The 22,946-nt window shown below is 41.2% G+C and overlaps 1 protein-coding gene across 4 annotated transcripts in view; it reads left to right on the forward strand.

Annotated features, from left to right (window-relative positions):
- Positions 1–22,946, forward strand: part of PPARGC1A (PPARG coactivator 1 alpha) — a 626,509-nt gene that overhangs the window by 161,546 nt on the left and 442,017 nt on the right. The gene's annotated exons all lie outside the window — the stretch shown is intronic.

Genomic DNA, 22,946 nt, shown 5'->3' on the forward strand with positions numbered 1-22,946 from the left:
TAATCATAATAATATACAATGGTTACCTGAGCATATATCATGTGCCAAGACCTATTGTAACACTTTATATCCAATCATGCATTTAATCGTTACTGTAGTTATAAGAGCTAAGTCTCATTATGCCCATTCTGTGTGTACAGTGCTGAGGCAGGAAAAGCTTAAGTGATTTTCCCTTAAGTGAAGGTCACACAGATGGTCAGTGGAAGAACCACAATTTCAACTTGAGTAGTATGGGTCCCGAGCCCCTGCTCCTAACCATTCCACTGTCCTGATTTCATAGGATACCTTGGAGGACTCATTGAGATAATACAGGCAAAGTGAGACAATGGGCCCTCAGTTGTTGTTATTGTTGTTGTTATTTTCTATTTATTGGGTTACTTTCCAGAGAAAATCTGAAATGTGTTCTTAAATGTTGATGAGGGCAAAGAGTTATCTATTATTGACCCTCAGAAGTTGGAAGAAAAAAATAAAATAAGTCTGTTAACCTTCTTTTGTTTCCTCTTTCAAGTTCAAATTCTACCATCTAGAAGGGGAACTTTAATGTTTTAAGTATCTGAAAGTGGACAACTAGGTCTGATAACCTCCATTTTAAGCACAAGGAAAGTGATGGATCACATGGCTAGTTAGTGGTGCAGTGGGGACTTACTCTCTGGGTAACCTTCCTGCATGACCCCAGTGGGACTTTGACCTGGATACGGTGGGAAAGTGACTAACAGGGAGCCGCAGTGGTTGAGAACAATCATGTCTGGTGTTAGATCATGATTATTTTGGATCTAATACCAACACCATGTCTTTGTCACTACATAACGAGCGTCACATGAGGGCGGCTTGTGGTGGAGTCTGTCATATGTCTTCAAATTGTTGCAAAGGAGAAGTGAAGGCCAACGACTGAGTTGGTTTGGAAGGACCATGGGAAGTAGCAGCCGTATTATTGAAGCTGACCTGCTGCTTAAACCTGTAGCCATTTCATCAATCACCCACCGGTTGGGTCTCCTGAAGGTCAGTCAAATGATTCCGTTAATCGCCTCCTCATTCTCAGGTTCTCGCTTCAAGAGTAATAAATTTTTAAAACTTTTTAAAAAATGAAAAGTTGGGTGACAGGTGTGTATGGAAGAAAAATAATCAGATGGAAGAACAGTCATTTGGGAGCGAGCGGTCAGAGCAAGTGCTGGAAAAAGGGAAAAGTTTTTCAGGGCCAAGGAAGACTTCGCTGATGCACAGAACTGTGCCTAGATGAGAGAGGGGTCGAGGTCCTTGATTTACCCAAGGTGTGTCATCAGGGCCTCTCAGTTCTGTATTCCTCAGGTTCAAGAGTTTCCAGTACTGAGTAGGGATGTCCAGAGCCCGACCATACAGATGAGGTCCTCCTCAGTGACAAGCTCTGATGAACAGGCGCCTTTGAAATCAGAGAGCTGCCTGACCCACTTCTCACTTGTCATCTAAAATATCAGGCTTTCTTTTATTAGATAGCTTATTGGGGAAAACAAAACAACAACACCAAAAAAACCACACTCAGACCCTTAAAGAGATATATCTGCTTTGTTGTGAACAAGTTTCTTTGTGTGCAAAAGTAGATGCTATTCTTAATAAGGTGGAGGAAATGGAGCCCCTGAATGGAAGCACTGAGCTTGGAGTTGCTTGGTCATGTGGTTTAGAATACTACAGGTTTTTCAAGAGCAGGGGCCTCTAGGTCAGAAAGACTTGAGTCGAGCCCTTATTCTGCACACCTAGCTATGTGACCTTGGGCAAGTTAGTTAACGACTCTGAGTCTCAGTTTCCTAATTTGTAGATAAGGATAATCCTATTTTCCCCTGAAGGTTGTTGTAATGCTTACAAGACAGCCTTTGTTCATTCAAAACATGTGTATTGTACCAATAACGTCCTATAATAGCAGAGAGGTTAAAAGCAGAGCTTCTGGAAGAAAAATATCTATGTTTGAATTCTGGTTTCACCACTTACTTGGACAAGTTACCCTTGTAGGGTAGGCCTCTGAGCCTCAGTTTTTTCATCTATGAAAACCTGGGTATAATAAGAGTATCCACCTCATGGGGTTGTTGTGAAGATTCGATGTGTTGCTATATGGATGGCCTTGAGAATAGGGTCTGGCACCTAGTTAGTGCTGTGTAAGTGTTAGTCATTATTATGTGGTAAGGACAATGGAAAAACAAAAGAAAAACAAAAAGAAAAATAATAGAGACAAGATTTTTACCCTTCATGGAACTCCTGGTTTATTGGGAGAAGATAAGACACATGTGACTCAGTGCAGAGCTTGGCGTGTATGTGTTCAGTAGATGGTAGCTGTAGGTATCATCATTGTTACCAAATTTACTTGGTTTGAGTCAGCAGCAGCCAGAATTTGAAAGGCAGAGATGAGCTATAAGTCATGTCTAATCCATATGTCGTGCCTACACCTCCTTCTAGTCGCTCATCTTGCATATGGGATGGATGTATCCTTTGAGATAGGCAGGGAAATAAAGGTGGCTGCCTGACAGCCCACTTATAAAGTATATTTTTACCCCTGATGAGAAATGTTGGGCTTCTCCATCTTTGGTTGGTTGATTCAGTTGTGTATTACCTGTGCCCAAGAGAACACAGACTGCAACATGCCGAAGTATCTTGAGTGATTAACTCCATAACCCTTCAAAGGAGTCGCTGTTGAGAAACATGTCCCAGGAGGCCAAAGGACCAGGAGCAATAAAAAGTCCCAACCAGAGATGTCGTCATATATGCCTGAGAAGTTGAGGATCGAGTGAAATGAAACTTGTTTTCTCATTAACTTTCATTGAATGATTGGAAATTAAGTCCATTGAAAAAGTTCACTCCCAAATCTCTAATTTCCATAGAAATGTGTATTATAAGAAATAATAAGGCTGTATATTGTCTTCCCTGTCAATATTTTTTACTCATTAGTTGGGGGATAAATAATGAGAAAGGCTTTCCCCCCCCTCTCCTTTCTCCTTCTCTCTCTCTCTCTCTCTCTCTCTCTCTCTCTCTCTCTATGCAGGGGGTGGGGATGGGGTGTGTGTGAGGGGGTGTAAAAAAGCACCCAAGACACAGGAGAACAGAGACACACCTAAGCTACGAGGTAGCAGCTCTGAAGTAGGTCACAACATATTTCAAAAAAACAACAACACACAAACCTGTGATCTCCTACCCCTTCCGCTTCCTGGGAAGTTGGTTTCTTTATTTGGCATTTGTTTAGCATTTATTTACAAAGTTTAGGCAGCAGCTGCAACTTCAGCAGGTACACAGAGAGACTCGCTAGCAGGTTGCCAAATTCCACGAGTACAAATCAAACGTAATGCCACATTTCGTGCGTTCTTGGTATTATGTGGAATTAAACTTTGGACTGTCAAGTAGCTGTGTCTGAGAAGGGATGCTTCCAGTGATCTCGGCAAGTCAGTGGTCACTGTTAAAGATGAGATGCGTGTCTGGCTGAGATGCTTTAGCGCAGTCCTATTTGAAAGGGGGTGGGATGTGGAGGGCATTGTTGTGGCAGAAGACCCAGTGGATGGGCTAGATATTGGCTTTTGGGTTGAACAGGGCTGGACCTCTCTAATAATAGCTCTGGAAGGGAGAGGGCAATTTGCTCTCCTGCTGTTTTCTAGAATGCTTAAATTCCTTTTTCTCAGTGGCCCAGTTATGTACCTTAAGCATATGGGAACTCCAGCAACTATCTGCCCCAAATCACACATCCTGAGCACATTTCTAACAATGTGCCATTTTGATGGGGAGCAGAGAGAAGGAGAAGGGGGAGGCAGAGATGGCCCCAGGGCAGCTGAGAATGGGAGCTGCCAGCTACTGTTGGAGAGGGACTGCAGAGGAAGTGTCAGTGCCTGAGGGCATTGCGTGTGTCAGTGGGGCATTGCCACCATCTGTGACGGAAGTGGGGAGTGAGGAGACCGCGTGTGAATCAAGGCAGGAGAGTCTGCCTGCTTCTGGCTGGTGAATTCTTTGTTTGTTTGATTTTCCTTGTTTTGATTTAGAGAGCTAGACACAGTGACAACACATGCTTGGCCTAACTCTACAGGATTCAGGATAGAAGAAATCTTTTTTATCTCTCCCTGTTACTTCTTTCTCCGTCATTTTGAGCACCTCACATCTTCTGTCTCAGGTTCACAGTTCCCTCTACGTGACCCAAGAATAGGGTTGGACACGCACCACTCACTAGATTCATATGCTGCCTTTCTCAAGGTGCCTGGGAAATAACTAACCCTTGCTTTGCTCTTTGCCAAGCACTGGTTCAGTTCAGGGCTTCTCGTTCATCTGCACAATGTATTTATAAGGAAAAAAATGAAACCAATAGGCTATTGGCTCACTCCAACCAAAGGCCATTTTATTGTTCAAGCATGTTGGAAGAGAGCAGAACGTGGTTTTTGCCTCATGGACAGATCACAGAAGCATTGAGTTGGAAGGCCGGAAAGGTCAGATGGGAAAAAGCAGCAGCCAATTTTGCTGGCCGGTTGAAGTGAGAATGCTAACGCCAACAAAAATTTTTCTGTGCCTTGTAAGCTTTCCTTCATGTTCTAGGAACAAACAGTTTCTGTTTGTAATGTTTTTTTTTTCTTTTTTCTTTTTTTTTTTTTGCTGTGGGGAATATATCTGGAACTCAGCCACTTAAGCTCAGGGATGGAACTTCTGGTCGCCAGGAGCAACTTAGGAGCACCTTAGGAGAGGGTGTCCGGTGGGGAGGCTTTCTGTTCTGGAAGTGGAGGCTCAGCGGGGCAGTTGGACAAGTATGTGCAGACAGTCTTCTGGTGAGGAAGGAAGTAAAAAGATTCATACGACTTTATCCCTTGCCATGTAGAGTGCACAGCGTAGAGATTTGTTAGCTTGTTAAATCAAAATGGCAACACAATGGGGACATTCAGAGACTGACCTTCGTTGAGGAGCTAAGAGAACCCAGGGGAGGAGCTGGGTTGGAGGTCTCTGAAGGCTTCTGAGAGGATGGACACACTTGTCCAGATTCATGAAGGACAAGAGGACTGAGCCTGTGTGCAGTGTGTGTATTTTTGCAAAGAAAAGAGGACTTTTCCACTTTTTTCTTGGGTGTCACCTTATGTGTTGGTGCTGTCACCTTTTAAAATTAGAGATCAAGCCTGGAAAATTCTGACACATAGTTGGTGCTCAGGAAATATCAGTTGAATGAATGAAAACATCTTATGGGCCATTACTTGGACTTGTATGCAGTTTTTGGGGGTTAACTAATTCTCTCACTTTTTTCTCTCTCTCCCCCCTTCTCCTCTCTCTTGTATTAAAAAGGATTTTAAAGATAAAGATATGCTGTACATGACAGCTACCATCTCGAGCTCCTTATACATGCTTGGTATTTTATAGTATATTGACAGAGCAGCCATGCAAGGGAGTTTCTTATATTTACTTTAGAGACGACAAAACTGAGGCTTAGAGAGAGTAAGTCACTGGCTGGTGATCCATAGCTCGTGAGTGGTGCAGGGAGCATTTGTCCTCCTGTCTGTCTGACCTCCAACCCATACTCGGTCCCTGCCCCTACCATCTCATTTTAATGTTCATAGCTGATTGGAAATTCAGTCTTTTAAACAAGGGAATAAATGAAACGAGGGAATTTTATTTCCCAACAGATTTCATCTCTCTTGGAGAGATTTATGTCCTTGGACTGTATTTCATGGGACCTTTTTACGACTAGCCAGATTTATAGGTAATGATCAATAGAGTGCTGAGCTGAGTGTCTGTTACACATGTATACCTTTCATAAAGAGCAGGGAAAATGGATCAGAGAAGAGATGGTCTTCAGCGTCCCCCAGCATCTTAACTGAGCTGCCTGCCACTAGTGGAGGGGTGGGAGGAGGGAGAATCTACACCAGGAGAGATGCTTGGGAAATAGTGGGGGGTCCATCTCTATATTTGGAGAAGGCAAATCATCACAGGAGGCTCGTCTGTCAGGAGAGAACATAAAGCTCACACCAAACTCTCCATGTGTATGTTTTTGAATATGGATACCCGGGAAGGAACACCGTTTGGGAGCTAAGGACATTAGGGACCTGAATGCGATTTCCTTTTGATGTCAGACTGTACTTTGCAGAATGAGGTGACGTGGGCATGCCCGACCATTGACACCTATGCAGTCTGTGCAGAGGTTGTATGGGCTTGCGTAACCCAGGTGTGTGTGTGTGTTTGCAGGACTCAGTCGATTCCTGTGTATTGCTTGACACCTTCCTTTTATAGGTCATTGTTTTGCCTTTTGGAGGGCGCCTTGTTTAATTTCTGCAGGGCTTTAGCATCTGCAGACATGATCTGGTACGAGGGCTTAAGCTCTTTCTTCTTCTAGGTATGTTTCGGTTAATATCAGTACCCTTGGAGACCAGAAAACGTTTAAAAGGCAAAAGAATGAATTGCTAATTATGAGATTCCAGGGAATTGAGAGAGCAGTGTTATAACAGTTTCCAGCCAAAGGGCCCTTCCCAAGTGCTTTTCATATATGATCACAGAGGCCACTGGTTCCTAACATTTGAGGGGCATCAGGATAGCTCGGGGATCTTATTAACAATACAAGAGGTCTACGGTAGGGCTTGTAATCCACACATGCAGGTGTGCAATAGGACCCCAGTGTTGAGACCCCGCGATGTGGACGGCTGCTTATGCTGCTTGTTTTGGTGAGAATTGGAAGTCACCAGTGGGAGTGCGTGTGTGTGTGTGTGTGTGTGTGTGTGTGCGCCCCCTGGTCTCACACACACTCAGGACCTAGGGCCAGCGTGGCTTTGGGCAGCTACCTAAGCTCTATAGACATGGCTTCTGTCTTAAGGAAAGCAAGCAGTAGGCGTTGTCTTATTTACTGGAGGGATTCAGGTGCTGCTGCCTTTTTCCTGCTGAGACTTGGGTCCTCTCCTGTACTATACAGCCCCACTAAACTTCCATCATTTCATCTCTGCTTCTTGGATGGCTGGGAGCGTCCAGTGGTAGGAGGAACTGTCACCTCACAGTGTTTTATATTTATGCTTTCTGTAGCTTTTCTTGTTCAAGTGTTGTAGTATCTTCCTTCTCTCCTTCTGGCTTTCCTTCCTCTCTTCTTTCCTTTCCTCGCTCTTTCCCTCCATCCTCCCTCCCTCCCTCCCTCCCTCCCTCCCTCCCTCCCTCCCTCCCTCCCTCCCTTCCTCCCTTGTTCCCTCCCTCCATCCCCTTCTTCTTTTTATCTTAAAGAAATCAGTGTGAAGCTTAGTATTCTGAGAAGCATCCCTATAGTTTTTTCCGTTAGCCTGGACGTATTATATATGCTCATCACTTGTGCATTTGTATTGACAATGCCTGCTTATAAATGCTGCCATAAACTCAGTTCTTCCATCCAGGATGAGAATGGAGTTGTTAAAGACAGTTGATGAGGTGGCATCTGTTGGCCAACAGTTTTATGCTGCAGTAGCTCTGAGCAGATAACATTAATAGGAATCACATCTTAAAGTTGTAAATTTGATGTAAAATACTAAATTTGACAATAATTGCATTATAAAGCAAAAATCCTATTTATTAAAGGGCTCCTGTCTCTCCTTTGTGTGAGGGGATCTGGAATTCTTGCTCATACCTGCCCATAGCAATTATCATGCCGTCTCTAAAATTCCATTTTATTTTTCCATTTTCATAACAAGTACATTATGATGTGACATATTTTTTCCAGATATTTTGCTTGAATAAATAAATAAGATATTAAATTCAACTGGGGTATTAGATTATAAATTAGTTCTGTAATAGGCGTCATAATGTTATTTAGATTTTCAGTTTACACAGACCTTGTAGCAACTCCCCAGAGCTATGCTACAGAATTAGAAGTAGATAGAAGTTGATGTAAGAAAATTGGTTTTTGTAATATGCTGATGCCAGTAGAGTTGTGCTGTGGGTAAAGGTATTTAAATGGAGCGTTCCTACTTACTTCATTGTACAGAGAAAAGATTGATAATGATTTCACTGATTGACTTGTTGGTGCTAAATATTGGCCATGTGAGAAACTAAAATATTTATTTCCAAAATTAAAGCAGTATGTACGTATGAAGGCTGAAAATCCAGCAGGAGAACGTGCATCAACTGTTCCAGGGATGAAGGTTTTTCTTGCGTCTGATGGGTATAATGATGACATAATCTCACAACTGTTTCTTGGTGACCAAGTTAGTCTTTTCGATTATATTTCACATTAAGGAAGATACCCACCCAGCCAAACTGGCTGAGTATTTAAGTCGCCGGCAAGTTGGGTATAACCTTATGGAAGTAATGCCGATTGCACACCAGTGAAAAAACATGCATATTTGATACATAATGGGGATTAGCCAGCTGAGTGCCAATGGCAAGGTATAAAGAGAGCATCTGGGTAACAAACGGAAGTTTTCTTTGTAGTGAGTGCTTTCATAACACTAAACGGGGTGGCAGACTACAGCAGGGGTGGGACAAATCTGTTTTTGTATAGCTCATGAGCTAAGAATGCTTTTTGCATGTTTAAACGGTTGAGTAAAAATGAAAAGAGGAATGATGCTTCATGACACATGAAAGTTATATGAAATTCAATTTCAATGTGGATAAAGTTTTAGAAGAACCCAGCCACACTCATTTGTTTACATGTTGTCTGTGGCTGCTTTTACACAACATTTGCAGGATTGAGTAGTTCACACAGAGACCAAATGGCCTGCAAAGCCTAAAATAGTCCTTCTCTGGGCCTTTACAGAAACAGTTTGTTGACCCCTGCTTTCAACCAAAACCAGGGTAGACTGTTCTGTTCTGGCCTTCTCAGAAAGCCCCATACTGGGGAGAGATTCAGTAGGAAGCGCTGGTCACTAGTGAAGAGTGGTGCTTTACTTAAAAGGGAAAAGATGAGTTAACAAATGTACCGATTGTCCTCCCTGGCCTTGGTTAAAAGAATGCCAAATGTAAAACCCATCCAACTAACTTCTGTAGCGTGTCTAAAAATAGCCCTCTGGGATAAGCTCCCTTCCAAGTTTTATGGAACTTTTATCTGAATACCAGAAGGTTGGTGCCCCATGGGACTTGCAAAGGTGCCTCAACAGGGCAAAGTCTATTTTAGAGTCTGGTCAACCATATGGCATGAGTGAAAGGCAGCCTGTCACTAGCGTGGCCAGGCCAGACCTGGGCCCACCTGGTTGTCTCTGCCTCACACCACCCCGACACTTTGGAAAAATCTTGCTCTCTCTCAGGCCTCAGTTTCTTCATTTGTAGACTGAAGGGGCTCATCTCAGTGACTTCTAACACCCATTTGGTTCTGAGATGACACAGTATCTCTGAAAATGGGGAACTATCATTAGCCTAAGAAGGTCCTAGTCCTGAGAAAGAAACCTCTTGTTTCTGGCATCTTTTGTAGCTTCTTCTTGCCTCTAAAATGCTGCATTTCATTAAGGGTTCACAAGTCTTTACATGTTTGTAAAGAAAGACACGGCAGGAATTCATATGCCTCGCCTTAGAACACACATGTTGTGAATAACCTATCTTTGGAATACAATTTGTCATAAGGGTGCAGGCAGAGATTTTTTACATTTGTGCAGCTTCTGCGATGTGACGTTTTGTTTTCAAGCAGATCTCTGAGCCTTTCTACTTTACCTCTTGAAGGGAGTCTTTTTTTTTTTTTTTTTTTTTTTTTTTGGAGAAGCAGCCTCTCCATTTCCAAAGAATGGGAACATTTGCATTAAAAGATGCAAGAAATGCCATTGTAATTTCCTGAGAATTACCCTTTCCAATGAATGTTAGATGAAGAACTAAGCAGAATCCCTTGAAAGTGGCTGGAAGATAAATTAGAGCTGAGCAGCAGTTAGGTAGAACTAAATTTTATTCCTTCCCTTTAAAATGGTTTTTAATTGATTTGGCATACTTTTTAAGTTAATAATGAATACTGTACCTGGGTCTGCGTGATCACTCCTGCGAATTAGAGCTTTTGCGCTTGAAACAGCTTTCCCTTCCAGAGGACAGTGATTTTGATGAAGAATTTTTGCTTATTGCTCCGATGGAAATGTGGTTCATGGTGGTTTCAGACGGTTCTCTAATTAGCAGTCCAGTCTGTTCCCCTGAATATTTTACCTGAAACAGTATGGAAATGTAGACAGGAACAGTGCTTTATCATAATGCTGGGAGTGCCTCCCCACTTTGCAGGAGACCATGTAAAGCATGGTGATTTTGGAGTTGGGAGAGTCTTGCAAACATGGTTCAAGGTCCAGATAGCTTTTTAATTTATTTTTTTATGTTGAATAAATTCAGAGATCTTTAAAGGAGTGGAAATAGGTCACTGAATACACAAATTATTTTTATGTTAGAATAACAAATTTAACCTTTTTTTTTTTGAGGGGTTTGTAGGTCAGGGGAGGGCTGGGAAAGGAGCATTAAATTCCTAAATTAGGGCGTCTTGATCAGATAGCAAGTTGTTATATGGGTGGATGTGGGAGTCTCCTGGCTCTTATCCTCACTTGTGGGGAATGGAGTTTATCAGCGTCTCTCCAGTGTTACCATGAATGGAGCATGCGGTGTATGATGGTCCGTGTTTAAAGGCCAGAGTGAAAGCCAATATGGAGATAGAGGCCAAGAAGAGATGAGCCCAAGCCAGACATTCACGAGAGGTCAAAGTATAAAAAACGGGGTCTTCTCGTCGACTCACAACACTGAGCAAGTGAGAAATGGAGAAAACGTGGAATGAGAAGAAGGGAGAAAGACTAAAGTTTGAAGAATAGAGTGTCTTGAGAGGTAGAAGCTACTATTCAGCACATTGCTACTTTAAGTAGGACATTCGGTTACTATTATTAAGACCATGGTTTTAAAAGTTAAGGAAAATATTAATTTATATTAATAAATTATATTATTATAATTTATATAATTATAATAATTATATACACTTATAATGATGTAAATTTTATAAATTATTAAAATTTATAATTTAAAATTTATAATAATATAAAATGATAATGATAACCATTAGGACGTATGGAAGACTTACTGTGTTCCAGGTACTAGGCTAAGTATTACATACAGAAAGATCTAATTTAACTGCTATTACCAACCTCTGAGGTAGGTACTAATAGGTTTTCCATTTTAAAGATGAGAAAACTGAGGCACAGAGAAATTACCATTAGCCGAGTTCACATGGCTAGAAATTGATAGAATAGGAATTTAAACCCTACAAGAAAGACTCCAAATGTTGTGATAATGCTGATTCTACAGAAGGCACTGGGTTCACTATTTGCAGGTGGAGAAAGAATTGTGCATTTCCTGAACTTGAACAATGGGAGTCAGAGCTAGGGCTGAACTGAAGACCTGCTGGTTCCCATAATGCACTTAGAGCCGTACACTGCTGTGTGTGCTCTTGCTACCCAACTGTAATTAAAATTATCATACAGTATAATGATTTCTAATACATTTCAGAACAAATCACCGTCTTATATTTGACATGTTGTTAATGTTTACTACCATAATTTCTAATTTGAAATATAAGGCAGCAATTTTTATTAGTGTTTGGTTATGTATAATTATGTCAAATATGAGACTGCAATTTAGATTGAACTGTATTAGCAGTGATCATACAAAATGATTACACTGTATATTTGACACCCTGGATATTTTATGTTTCCATAGATTTTTTTGCCTTCTAAACCATAAAGAATTACTTAAAGATCACCCAAAGGTTATTTATAATGCTTTTCATTTAAAGCGTTTTAGTGTGTCGGGGGGATAGACATACTAAAAATGGAATATACTGAATCACGGTTTAAAAGAGAGGAATGGCACCTGTCACTGAATAGGTGCCAGACCGTTTCCTGGGTGCTTTGCACAACGAGGGTGGTATTTTCCTGACCAGATAACTGGGACCCAGAGATGTTACCCATCTAGTGAATAATGGAGCTGAAATTCAAGTTCATGTACTTTCCAGTTTTTATCTTGGATGATTAAAGAAAGGGTCATTACATGAGAGGCTATTGTCAGAATGTGCATTTCTATAAAATTGAGTGTTCTGTATTTAAGGAGATATTTATATACTGGTTCTTATTTATACATGTTCTCATTCAATAAGTTCTAATAGGTCCATTTTAGAGTTGAAAAAACTGAGACTCAGAAATTTAAGAGTTTTACCCAAGGTTGCACGAGAAGAGCTAGGACTCGAACTGAGGACTTCTGAATTAAATTCTAATGTTTTCTTAGGATAGATTGTTACCAGCTTCCTTTGCGGTTACCGCTAGGATACTCTATAGCTGCCCTTTATTACAACAGACCTTGAGTTTTTTTTTGTGGTGATGGTGGTGATGGTGGCGATGGTGGTGGTGATGATGATGATGATGATGTAGTATGATGATGAAGGCAGTTGACAGCAACCAAGGATGACATGCTAAACTATTTACTTTTATTACACTCATTTAATTTTTGTGGTAAGCTCCTTTTATGGATAGGAAAGCCAAGATGTGGATTCTCACTACACAACAGTAGAGCCAGGACTTGAACATTGAACTTCTCTAACACCAGAGTTTATTCTCTTATATGCTTATTCTCCACAGAGATAATAATCAAGTTACTTCTTGGGATATATGACACTGATTCCTATCCATTCACAAGAAAACCCATTTTCTACTACTGAATATGTTTTTTCTGTTTCGTTTCCCTGAACACTCTCTATTTTCTTAACATATTTCAAAAATTCAGTGATTGACAGTTCTTTGAATGTTAACGTTTCAATGAATAACATTTCAAAAAACAAATATAAAAACTGAAATCCGGAAAGATTACTTCCTGGTCCTGGTACATAATCAAATTATTTAAAGTTTTAAAATTTAAAAGCAATAAATCTATATTATAGAGAAAAGAAAATAGAGTAGTTGCATATCTTAATCGAATCACCAATATGATTTGGTGACTTTACACTCAATTGCTCGCTCATACGTACTTTTTAAAAATGACAATAAGCACCACGTAGGCAGGGACTGTGTCTGTTTTGTTCACAGTGCTTGATACTTACTACCATATTTGAGATGTGGTAGGAATTCATGAACATGTACAAATTAAAAAGTCAATCAATGAAGTATAATATGAGTTTGTGTTGCTTTCTTATTTTGTTGGTTAGTGTGTCATATATATTTTAAATCATAATCCTATTAAATCTTGCTTGAAATTAAGTTTACAAAGTAATTGATTATTCGTAGAGAAATTTGCATCCTAACCAAGAGGGAGATTTTTGTCTTTGATTGATTTTTTTCAAACTGCATCTTCTTTTGGAGTGACTCAAAGCTAAAGTAATACATCTTTGTGAAACCAAAGACTGTTCTCTCTGAGGTCTGAGGTCATATTTGATAGCTGTAGATACCCTCTAAACAAGTATCTCCCTGCATCTGTGTTTTGTCACTCATCTATGAAGTTTACGCCCAACAGAAGGAAATCTGTTGTTAGTTCCTATTCCATCAATGGTGAGGAGTTTGCTGGCTCATCCCCACCAGCTTCACTACCCTCCATTGGGCCAGTGACTTCCACTTGCAAGGCCAGTGTTAAGAAGTAGACAAGGCAAGGTTTGACCATACGTATGTCATAACGGAGTGAGCTGGCTGAATCCTGATTAAACCTATAGCAGTGACCTTGGCTAATAATGGGTTCTGTCTGAGCCATAGGGCACCAAATCAGATCACACTGAAAATTACCTTGCCCTTTCAGCCAAAATGAAATAAAATATTTTGTCTATGATTGCTTTTCTGGACTTTATAGTAGAGACTCATCCTACTTGATTGAAAAATGTACATGTCAAGCAAGATCAAAACCCAGAACTTTACATTTTAATAAATCAAAATTACATGTTGTTGTTGTTTGTGTTGTTTTTCCGTTTCAAGTGCTTCCAACATCACAGAGATGTATGAACAAGTCCTTTTAAGGTTTATCCTGAAAAAGAGACTTACAAATCCTTTAACCCAGTTCTAAAATTGATCCCCTAAGAAAAGTTAAATATCACCGTTGTTTGTAGATTGCTAGATCACCAGAAAGATAATTCTTTTATAAATACAGATGGTGTGCCCTTATGGAAATTACATGACAGTAAGTAGATGCCAATAGAAAAAAAATGGCACGTTGATTAGCTAACAAAATGGTGTTCACTAGAATTATGCTTCTTTGTTGAATTTATGGCTTATTTGAACTTGTGATGCCCTGTTTTCATTTTGGCTTTTAAGAAGTGTTCCTTTAAAAACTTTTAAAATGTAAAATAATATGAATTTGATTGTCTTGAGCATAAAATGCTAATCATCGATTAGCAGTGAATCACAGCTATAAAGCTTCCACCTCCTGGCCCCTTCTCACTCTAAGACATTCTTATGAATTGATGAAGCTGAATCAATTGCCAGTAGGCTGAAAACACAGCACTAGACTGACAGCCATAAAAGTGAGCCAATGAATATGTTATTGGCAGAATATTGATATCAAAATCATTACTCAGCTTTTGGACATATAAAGGAAAAGGGGAATGGGGAAAGGAACGGATACTTACCGAGTGCCTAGTGTGTGTCAGATCATGGAAAAAACTTTATATGTGGGCCCCTGTTGGCACTTTTTCTTTTATTCTCTCTGAGCTGTATTGTACCAAAATAACCATCCCCCTCCCTTTCTTAACATCACTTAAAAAAGAGTGGAGAGCACTTTTATCATGGTATCAGGACATGGAGGGCATTTGAATATTAGAGGTACATTTTCCACTTTCACAACTCTGTTTGTTGGTGAGTGGAATGTTGAGAAATGTTGCCCAACCTTTTCCAAATGGCACGTGAATAATCCTGTAATCAGTGTAATGTATTCTGTTATGGGAGTAATCAAGTCATTCAGCTTTGAAGTAAGACCCAATTTTTAGAAAGTGGCTGATGAATGCAGTTTCAGGTATTTAGAGGAGGCTGATATACCTGGGCTATTTGGGTCTTCTTGTTGAACAGGAAAAAAGTACTTGAGGAAATTGAAGTGGACCATTCTAAAAATATCTTAAGTTGTAGGATGTATTTTCCTAAGTAGGCATAGTACGCAATTTAAGATTTTAAAATTAAACATGTCTGTGTGCTTTGGAATTTAGTATTGCCGAAAGCTTAGTTGGTTGGAAGTGAGGCATGGGGAGATGGTGGCCTGTGCTTTCCCTGGATATTTGCAGGGTGGTGTCCTCTCACTATTGAATTCTGAGCTTAAATACACCTTCTTCAAGATGCCTGCCCTGGAGCCACAATCTCCTTTCATCCCTCTTTCCTTTTTGTAATTTTCTTCCAGACTCTTACAACCAATAGCAATTCTTACTTGCTGGCATCCCCTCTTCCAGGAGAATGTAAGCTCCTAGAGAGCAGGTGCTTTGTATATCCACAAGACCCCAAACAGTTTCAAACACTTTGGAGGCACTGATGAAAGACCGACTTGAAGAATGACTGCTTGATTCCAACCTCAGAGGCTCCCCCCACAGGCACCTCATTTGCATGACACAGAAGCCAATGGGAGCAGACCATTCACCCTGCTACATCACCACCAACCATCTCCTCAGTGTCACACCTAAGGGTTAAGGCTCCCTTACCTAGTGGGTCCTGTTCCAGGTGGGAGGCTGCTGCTAATTGGATGGCCCGGGTTCTCAGGTAGGCCACAAGCCTGCAGCAGTCATGAAAAAAAACCGCTTGGAGTGTCCCTGCTAGTTCAGCTTCACGTTAAGATGTCTATTTCAAAACGAACTCCAGCATCTATGCCTGTGTTCTGTACTTGATTTGCAGGGCTTTAGCAGTCCAAATCCCATTAATGCCAGAGCCCTTGCACAAAGCCTTTTGTATTGACTTGGGTCAACTTAATCTATGGGTTTGTGGCCCCCTCCCCCACCTTAGGCTTCTCAACAACTCTTGCTTACCCCCTCTCTTGCTTTCTCTCTCTCCTTTGCTTATTCTTCCTTCCTTCACTCTCTCCCTCCTCTTTCTCTCTCTTTCTCAGAATTGCATTGTAAGCATGTGAGGAACAATCTTGGTCCTAGTTACCTCCTCAGCTACCCCTTCTGCTTCAGATTTCTCTAGTGTTCTAATATTAAGTAAGATCTTCAGGAAAAGCTCCATATATACATATCTTCATGTACAGGTAGCTCATTTTTGGACTAATCACTGGTGCGTCAGCACCTCTCTATAGAATTTCTTTTCTTTCTTTTTCCCCCCATACGTGTTTTCTGTTTATGAAAGTAAGGCACGGTCCCTGCGAGCATTCGGATAATAAAGACAATCTGGAGTGACTTAAAGCCTCAGGTTTCCTCCGTGTCGCCAGAAGAGGATTTGACTTTCCAGAGAATAATTAACCAAACTCATTGTAAGAGCCCATTTATTGAAGAAAATAGGGGAATTACCTGTCCAAGGGAATGAGACATGTTCAGATATTGCTGACATTTCCCTCAAATGTGCTGTGGTCACAAACAATGACCTCTTTTACAAGAAAAGGAGGAGACGTTGCCGTGGTCCAGTGAGTAGGGGACACTGCTACGAGGCTTTCTTGGTTTGCAGAAAATGTGCCCAAGGCAGGCTTTTCAAAGAAAGCCATCAGACCACGTCAGAGCCAAACTGGGGACATATTCCTTACCTTTGGATTCATTTGATTTGAGAGCAAACCCACATTTCCCAAAGTTTATTCCATTGAAAACTTGGCACGTGTGATTTTCAATGCCAAAGGGCTCCACAGTCAAATAAGGTGGGGAACTCTCATCCCGTTCACATTTCTTGGAGATACGTCATGCACACCAGCATATTAAAGAATAATTATTTTACTAATAATTGTCACCCCAATAAACTTTAATTTAAAAAAAAAACAGAATAGGGAGAACCGAAGTAAAGAGACCTCAGTTACTGCCTTTCATTTGTTGTTTCTAAAACGTATTTGATTGTGGACTTTTTTTTTTTAAAGTAACATCTGCTAATATTCCCTAGAACTATTTGTCCTCACAAAGAAAGAAAACAAATAAGCAAAAGCGGTTGTGTGCACTTGACCCTTGAACAGCAGGGCTTTGAACTGCGCAGATCCATTTATACATAGATTTTTTTTTTTCAGTAAATGCAGTCAGCCCTTTGCATCTGCCTGGTTTCAGTTTCTCATGGCAGATTCAACCCACCAAAGGCTGAAAACAGTATTTTCACATTCCCAACCATGGTTTCTCAACCTCAAATGGAAAAATACTGGTTTTGATCCATGAGTGGTTGAATCGGAAGACAGGAAGGGGTGACTATAGAGTTAAAATTTATACCCGTCTAATCCACTGGGGGAGGGGGTGGTTAATGCCTGTTAATGCCCCTCCCCCCCATTGTTCAAGGTAAGTGTACTTACTGAGTGCATAGTCTTTTGTTTGGGGCTTTTGCATTTGTGGTGTCTTCCCTCTCTAGTCCCCCCTATGAGAAGATGAGTGGGGCAAGGACTTAGCCATCAATTCCCTAGTGCCAGGCGCTGAGCAGGGCACTTTTGTGGCATTACTGCCTTTGCACCTCACAGCAACCTGTGCTCCTGGATTTGTATTAGGTTGGTGTAAAAGCAATTGCGGTCTTTGCAATTGTTTTTAACCATTTAAACCGCAATTACTTTTTGCACGAACCTAATAGAGGCACATCCTAAAGCTCAAAGAGCTGATGGAACTTGCTTATGGCCACTCAGTGAGGTAAGTGCTGGAGCTGAGCGAGGACCATGGCTGCTGACGGCATGCCAGGGCTCGCAGTGCAGATGTCATGCCTTTCAGCAGGGCAGACAGAGACCCCACCTCACCTGTCCCACTTAGGGTGTCTGAGAGGCATTTATTGGTCACCCTTTAAAAGAAACTGCTGTCGGGAGTGCACCATCACACACAGACCCCTCTTGGTGGAGACTCCATACCCTTCACATGCAAATAACTGGAAATCAAGCATATGATGTGTATATATCCATATGAATATCTAGTCGTCATCTGTATATATATGGATATATATTCCAGGGCCTGAAACATAGTAGGAGCTTGGCGACAAGTATTTATTGGCATTAAATGGGGGAAATAATGCTATGTGAAGTAAGAGTCCATGTCCATATTATACTCTCTAGCCTCCCCTGCTTTGTTTTTCTCCATAGCATTTATCACCACTGCACATACATTTACTTGTTTATTTGTTTTACATTTACCTGTTTATTTGCTTACAGGGTGTGTCCCCACATTTGGATGTGAACTTCTTGTGGGAAAGTTCTTCAGGTCATTTCTTCAGCACTGGGAACCTAGAGTAGGTGCTCAGTAAATATTTGGTGAAAGAATAAATGGTCGAAGACAAGTGTTTATCATGGCTTCTACTTTCTCCACACTCCTCAAACTGCTTTCTTCATTCTTCCCCTTCTCTCTCAGGAGTAGTTAAAATCTGCTTAGGGCTGTAAATAAAAGAAGTCTACGTTCTTCGCTATTCCAATGTAGTAAATATTGAAAGGCTCTGGGTTAATGGGGTGGGGCTGTTTGCAAAGCAGAAACAGCTAGGAGGTCTATGCACAGGAAGGTGTGTGGTCACAGGGGCAGTATACACAGTTACCATGTTCTGCTGTGGACTGCAGCCCATCACCTTCACAGCACAAAATCCCTTCAGCAGAAAGCCCAAGTGTGTGTGTTTTTTTTTTTTAAATCCAGATAGCAGCTCCACTTCCCATCCACTAAAACCACACCCTGCCGGGCTTCTTAACCTGGGATGGAAAAGTATTTCAATATAATTAATCTCCTTTGCAATCCTTTAAAAACCATTCTTCTTAGAAGGGGGTGCATAGATTTCATCAGACAGCCAAAAGGATCTGGAAAAGATAAGGACCCCTGAGCAGCTCTGACTAATACAAACTGGGTGGAATATTTTACTTGGTGCTTAGGTAAGGCAAAGGGTTGAAAAATGGGCTTCCTTTAATCTTTGAAGTTAACAAAAAAAATTCTTTGTGTTTGTTGCGTACTTGCCCATGTCCTCCCCTTCTCTCTGACTGTGAGTACAATCAGAATCTTCTCTCTAGTGCTCTCTCTCCCCTCCTTTATGGCAGAAGTGGTTCTGATATCCTGGGATTTAGGAAGGCAGGTGAGGCCCTGCTCCGAGGGCAGGGTGGCCCCTGGCCACCTTCTTTTCTGTGGAACCAACGAAAATGAGCAGAGGCCTGGTGTGGAACGCAAAGGCATTCTGCCAAAATGTTTTCAAACCCAATGGTAGAGATTGAAGCCCGCCCATCCCTGATTGGATGACCACAGCCCCAGAAGCACTTTGACCTCAACGGCTGCTACTTGGGGTGGGGAGGGCGCCAGGAGCAGGGAGGCTATGGTTGAGATGTATGCTGAGGAGGGTCTTGGAGGCTTGAGTCTCCCAGCTGTGGGGCTGTTGCTGGGAATACGAAACGGCTGCCACAGAGATAAAGTGAGGGATTCTAAGTATGGGTCTGTTGATAGTTTCCCTTTAATTTGGATTCTGGTGTGTAAAATCGTTGTCAAAACAGGCTTTTAGCACACACAGCCTGGTTGTGGCAGGGTGTGTGTCAATGGCTGGTTGTATTCAGGGAATAAACCAAAGCTTTAAATAGAGATGTACTTTCATAAGAGGTGTGTATCGGGCGTGGGGAGGTGAAGGGAAAAACAAAGCTGGATTGTTAAGATGGAAGGGACACTTTAATAGCCAGAAACAGCAGAGTAGAAGGAGCAAGGAACGGAACAGAGCATGAATGAAATAAAATAACCAGAAAAAGATCATCAAAATGATGGTGTTTATCCAATCATATACTTGCATCTAACAATAAAGTTGGAAAAATTGAAAAGCCCCTCCTTGGAAGAAATTTATTTTCTCAGGCCACACAGAATACAGGAACTCATAATAAGCTGTGAGTAATTGCACCCAAAGTATAAAAAAAACCCTACAAAACAATAAACCAGGTTTTCTGATTGCTTAGGGCTCATAGTCCATATATGAGGTGTGTTCAAAAAATACAGTGAATGTTTAAATTAAAAAAAAAATTTTACAGTAAAAGACACATTGCCATTCATCCCTCTCAAAAACTCCCCCTTGCTTCGAACACACTTATCCCATCGTTCTTGCCACTTTCTGAAGCAGTTCTGGAAGTCCTCTTTCGTGAGTATCTTTATTTCATCCTCCATCATAACAACGCTCCGTGTCACACGTCGCTCCTGGTACAGCAATTTCTGTCAAATAAAAACATTACAGTGTGTCCTCATCCACCTTATTCACCGGACCTGGCACCATGCGACTTCTGGCTCTTCCCCAAAGTCAAAATGACCATGAAAGGTAAACGTTTTGAATCAATTCAGAACATGGAGGCAGCCACGGCAGCGCAACTAAAGACACTCATGAAAGAGGACTTCCAGAACTGCTTCAGAAAGTGGCAAGAATGATGGGATAATTGTATTCAAAGCAAGAGGGAGTATTTTGAGGGGGATTAATAACAATGTGTTTTTTACTGTAATACATTTTTTCAAATTTGAACAATTACCATAATTTTTAAAAATCACACCTCATATAATGTTTTATGTAATTAAAAGTGTTATGTAATTAGAAGTGAATGTCTTGGTCATGAAAAGAGACTAGATAACCCAGGAAGAGGGCTGGGAGGGGAGGTGAAGACTGAGAGACTTGGGTGGGTCTGGAGAGGTCTGGGCTCTGAAGGTTGAGCCATTTACACGTTAGATGAGGGAAAAGGAGAGCCAGTGGCAGGGATTCAGGAATGTGGTCCCAGAAAGGGCAAGATGGATTTACCTGTCATTGGCATTTCAGATGGCTTGTAGTGATGGGAGACGAAGGATAGAAAAAGGAGGCAGAAAGAGTAACAATGGAAACGTTCTCTATTACTCAGAGACTTTCCCAGTGGGGTGAAAAAAATGGTGTGTGTGTGTGTGTATGTGTGCTGATTTCTGGAATGATATTTACGAAAACAGGTCAGGAACACTGACAAAGAGATAAGCATAGAGTTGGTTAGAATAGGAATGTTCCTCTTTTTCTCCATACGGGGGATGTATGAAGTTGCATGCAGGTATATGCATGGAAGTGGCAAAAGTTATTGGGGAAGCGTCAAGGTGGAAATTCATAGCTATTATTTTTGTGGCCTCTAGCTACAGGAGCTAACAGGTGAAGATAGTCTAGAGACCCAAAGTGGAAAAAAAATGACATTTTAACATTTTTGTCAGGTAGGCAATTTAAAAATAAACTTGAATTCAATATATACCATTCATGCTAGAGGTTGTGTTATAACGATGCAAAAATGCCTTCTTTTCGATAGCAGTTAAAAAAAGTACGTCGTCGGGGGCTAGGAACCATATATAGAAGTGGCATATGTGACTGTGACAGTAGCCCCACAAAGCCATTGGAAACATACCACAAGTCTGCCTTCCAGAATTAACACTGTAACCTATGTCAGGGACTCACTATTATCCTAATATCTGCTTTTGGATTCTGTCCAGTCCCATTAGCGATTCCCATGTTGATTGCTCTGTTACTCGGGAATGTTAATTGCTTCTAAATCTCTTTGGATGTTCAGATGCTTGGGGAAAAAAATTCTGACTAGTGAAGGTGCGAGTTTTATTAACGTGCGAGTAAACAACAAATCTGTTTAAAGACTCCAGTGAAATGTCTGTGACGCAAGACGTTATAGACAGTTGGTGGAGCATTTTTCTTTGCTTGTCTGTCGTATGATGGTGGTGTGATAGTGGGGAGGGGGAGGGGAAGGTTTTCAGTGATATCTGTGGTGTGTGTCCAAAATCGTCACACTTGTTATATATGATTAGATAATCAACCCTTCCCCTCTGGGATCCTACTTACATAATATGAAATGACCTGGCTACCTCAGAGATAAGTTTAGACTGACAAAGTGCTATTAAATCAGAAGATGTAAACATATGAATATCATTTGGCCCATCACCTCTATGTTGGTCTCTATAGTTTCCGAACCAGTAGGAACCTTGGAAATAACCTTCTTAAACTTCCTTATTTTGTCACTGGGAAACAAAAGCCCTGGAGGTTGAAGAGGCCAGGGCCACAGAGCATCTCGCAGTTGAGCTGGACAGAGAGCAAGGTTACCTGACTCTTGGCTCAGTGTTCCAGCAATCGAGAGAAAGGAAAATGATAAAAACTGCCATTTATTACATTTTCAGAGACATTGCACTGAGTGTTTGTGGAGATTCTCCTCCCCTTTTGGGTGGAAAAATCTGTTATGATCTCGTATTGAATTCTAAGTATTCGTAATTATAACAGTATCCCACTGAGAATAGAAAGAGATACAAGAGAAGGTCAGAGCACCCAGTTCAGCACCATGATTCATTTGTTCAACCAATATTTATGGAGTGCCTCAACCCTGGGATTTATTTAGTAGTGAGCAAAAAATTTCCAGTTCTTATGGAGCTTATATCCTAGTGGTAGGGGTGGGCATAAGAAAACAAGTAAAGAGACAGACCATGCAATGTTATGTTGTGGTGAGTCTGATGAAGAAAGAGAACGAGGAGTAAGGGGATGAATGTAATGAGCTATTTGAGATTGGTACTCAGGGGACACCGCATGGAGAAGGTATATGAGCAGAGATCCTGGAAATATCTGCAGCCAGATTGTCCCAACAAAGGGAACGACTGGAAGGACAAATATCCTGAGGTCGAAATGTGCTTGGGTGTTTGAGGACAAGCCAAGAGCTCAGTGTGGCTGCAGAGGTGAAGACAGTGGGAGATATGACCTTTAAATCATGGGCTTTCGGAAGGCTCTGGGTCAAACCTTTTTAAGGAGACCCATCTTTTAGCATTTCTGTAATCTCAAATAGTATGGTTCAGAAACACAGCCCGAACTCATCTTTTTTTGAGAATATTCTCTGAAGGAGTCATCCTTCTGGGATTGGTGTCTATCACTTACCAGGAGTGTCCAGAGACCCTCAGATCTTTCTGGAGTATATTAGATCCAAGTGATCTTCACTGTACTCAAATCATCAAATCACAAGATAATAAATTTCTTGATGAGTAGCACACATTTTTG

Source organism: Rhinolophus hipposideros, assembly GCF_964194185.1.
Source record: "Rhinolophus hipposideros genome assembly, chromosome: 1".
Classification (NCBI taxonomy): Eukaryota; Metazoa; Chordata; class Mammalia; order Chiroptera; family Rhinolophidae; genus Rhinolophus; species Rhinolophus hipposideros.